The sequence below is a fragment of the Pieris napi genome, chromosome 16 (genome assembly GCF_905475465.1).
Source record: "Pieris napi chromosome 16, ilPieNapi1.2, whole genome shotgun sequence".
Classification (NCBI taxonomy): domain Eukaryota; kingdom Metazoa; phylum Arthropoda; class Insecta; order Lepidoptera; family Pieridae; genus Pieris; species Pieris napi.
Genome location: NC_062249.1, coordinates 9,753,490 through 9,757,232, shown reverse-complemented (window position 1 = coordinate 9,757,232; position 3,743 = coordinate 9,753,490).

Below are 3,743 nucleotides of genomic sequence, written 5' to 3'. Positions count from 1 at the left end.
TAATACCAGTTCTCAAGTCAAGGGCGTAGAGCGGGTAAGAAGAACTGGCAAGAAACTTTCCGCCACTCTTTTTAATCGCAATGAATTGCTTTTATTGATATTGGTATTTCTTTATGGCCCTGAATCCTAAGCAATACGAACATCTGAAAGAAGGAAAATAGATGCTCGGGAAATGTGGTATTTGGAGGCGGATACATAGCTCTGGACAGCTAAGGAAACAAACGTGCCCATACTAAACAGTTACAGGTAAAAAATCATCTTTCGACAATTTGTCACCAACAGATCCTGATTTTATTTGGACATGTAAGGTAAGGCATGAGTGGCAGTGTGGAGGGAAGTCCTTGAGCCCGATCCCCTACTCGTTGGAACGATCAAGTAGAGGCCCTTACAGGTCCGTCACTAAGGCGCAGAGGCTTGTCGAAGACGGGAGAGTGGAGCAAGTTTTGCGGCGCCACTAACTCGATGTTTATAATGAAGAGTGCGACTGAAGCAGCCTTTAATGATCCAAGTAATGAAACACTACTTTGTTTGAGCCTAATCTTACTTAAAACAATTGTTTTTAACCATAAAAAAATATAGTGAATATCTAATATATAAAATTCTCGTGTCACAGTTTTCGTTGCCATACTCCTCCGATACGGCTTGACCGATTTTGATGAAATTTTTTGTGCTTATCCGGTATCTATGAGAATCGGCCAACATCTATTTTTCATCCCCCTAAATGTTAGGGGTAGTCCACCCCTAAATTTATTTTTTTATTTTTTAGACAAAATTTTTAATTTTATTTTTTTTATGATTTAGCATTAAAAAATACATACAACCCCTAATTTTCACCCCTCTACGATCAACCCCTATTTTTTATTATAAATGATAAACATGGCAAAACGACGTTTGCCGGATCAGCTAGTTTCTCTATATTTCTATTGATCATTAGTAAAATGTCGTTTTGATTATTGTTGTTAGATTTATGTGGAAAATTGCAAAACAGTAAACCACAAAAGCAATTATCGTATATTGAATAAAAATAGAACAGGACTAGTAAAACAGATTTGGGTCGTAATAATAAAGATCTTCCTTCCTTTGAAAATGCATTTAATGTTGATATTCAATTCTGTGCTCTATTGTCTTTCAGCAAAGTCGATAGTCCCAGTAATTATTTACAAGGATTTAAAATGAAATTTTTAAAGTATTTTAAACTTTAGTAGAACTGAATACAGTTGAAAGTCAATATTGAATGGGTAAAGAATTCGTGTCTAAGAGCTATTGCCGAAGTAGCTTATTGAATGGCTACACGCGAACAAACATAATGGTTACAAACTTGTGTTCGCATTCTTGGGGTAAACGATGACGAAATGAAGATAACATTTCTTATAGTAAGATAAAACTATTTTTTTTACGAATAAATTGTTAAAAAGTTTGTCTATTTATTCCAAGAGAATTAAATGTAACAAAGAATAATTAATTAATTTATATACGGGTTATAAACGTCATTTTAGTATTATTTTCGGATATTCATTTGATACCGCAATCATCACCCCGGATTAAAAAGCTATGCTTTGGACATACAGCAAAAAATATATACGTCAGACCTAAGTAAATCTAATATATAAAATTCTCGTGTCGCGGTGTTTGTGGTTGAACTCCTCCGAAACGGCTTGACCGATTCTCATGAAATTTTGTGTGCATATTGGGTATGTCTGAGAATCGGACAACATCTATTTTTCATCTCCTTAAATGTTAGTTTTTTTCTGTTTTTATTTTTTTATGATACAGCATTAAAAAATACATACAACCCCTAATTTTCATCCCTCTACGATCAACCCCTATTTTTTATTATAGATGATATACATGGCAAAACACGTTTGCCGGATCAGCTAGTTATTCTATAAAGTCGCTTATATCACGACTAGTAGGTATATACATTATTTGTTACTCATATATAAATGATAACTATGTGGTTTTGGCAAACAAGTGACTAAATGAAGTGAAGTTAGTTCGGAAACGGTGTTTGAGGACCGAATCTTCTTAATATTCAACGCCACAAGGTATTTCAAAGTTTTGGTGTAGGGATGTAGTACACATATGTATAATCAAAAATAGATTGCAAGTTAATCTATGTTTGTCTGTTCGTGGTTAAGAAAAACAATATTGAGAAAATCAGACTATCATTCATTGTAATATTTTAGCGTTATGAAAATTCAATCTTAAATAGTATTAATAATTTAGTTGTGTTAAAAATAGCTACTTTAAGACCCAACCCAAAAAGTGGGGTCAAAGTCCCATCCCTATGTGCCGGTCTGTGGCACCGTACCTCTTAAACCAGTGAACCGATTCTTGGGTGTGGTTATTTGTTAGTAAGCAAATTATTAATTTCATTGAAGCAAGTAATTAAGCGACACTAATGTAACTTTATAATAATAATAATTCGTTCAATAACATTTTTTTTTATGCCAATATTATGAATTAAAAAGGAAAAATTATTAAAATAATTAATTGATTCCGTAATTGAAAAGCGAAAATAATTAACACTACAAGACTTTTATATTAATTGAGATTTCAACTTGTAACAACTGTTCAAGCATACCTGAATAATATGAGAGGAGAATTCAGTCTAAAGGCTCATAATTTAATTTAACTACTGTCCAATAATATTATTGACATGTCATAATATAAAGAAACTGCACTAAAATGGAACTTTAAAATTCCGAAAATTGATCCCTCATTGAAGTCGCTTTGCAGATTAAATTACTGAAAATGCTTTTCTTGGAACTTAATACGTTAATTTGTTAAAGTGTTTCGAAGTCGGTAAATTATTAATGCATATGCTGGGCTTGATTACTAATGAAATAACAATTCATTTGTTTAGGGTTTTTCAGCTCTGCGAAGGTTGAGGTTAAAGAGATTTTTTTTTGATTTTTTTATGAGAAACTTATGCAGAACATTAAACAACGGAAAAACTTATGCAGAACATTAAACAACGGAATGTTCCGTATATGGCCCACGTGTTGCGCCATGACCGCTACCACCTTCAATTAATTATTATGGGTAAAATCCAGGGTAAATAGTGTGTTGGTAGAAGGAAAAAATCATGGCATGGAAGGAAAAAGTCAGGGAGTGGTCGGGTATTGCGACTGCAGAAGAGTTACCGCATCTGACAAGACACGCTTCACGCGACTGACAGCCAACCTGCAGTAATTGAAACGTATCAAATAGTATAAGATCTAAAATATACACATAAATAATTAATTGATTAAAAACAACCTAACTTTTGCATATTCTATGGGCTTCATACTTTCGATTGGTATAGAATTTATCTAATAATCATACCGGTGAAATGTTTAAAAAAATATTTTTTTTTAAATTAATTAAAAATACTCTGGACTGAAATTTGCTAGGCAACCCATATGGATTATATTTATTGACATATTAAATTATATATAAAATAAGTTTCATTAAATAAGCATCTCGGTGAAGGTCGTTGTATAGCGGGATCTTAGACCAAAAAGAAGAAGCTTGAAGAGTGAAAGATCAGATACGCATACAAAATATTTAATGTCCCAGTTATATTTTTAGACAAATTAAAAAGTTTTATATTACTTTTACAGAACTCAAAAACAACGGCTGACCTTGAGCGAGTATTTTAAGTGTGTTCCCAACTTTGTAAGTGACTTTTCAACTTTTATGGTATCTTCTAGCTATTACCATCTACTCGTTTTTATGATACCCTAGTAACTTTTACATCA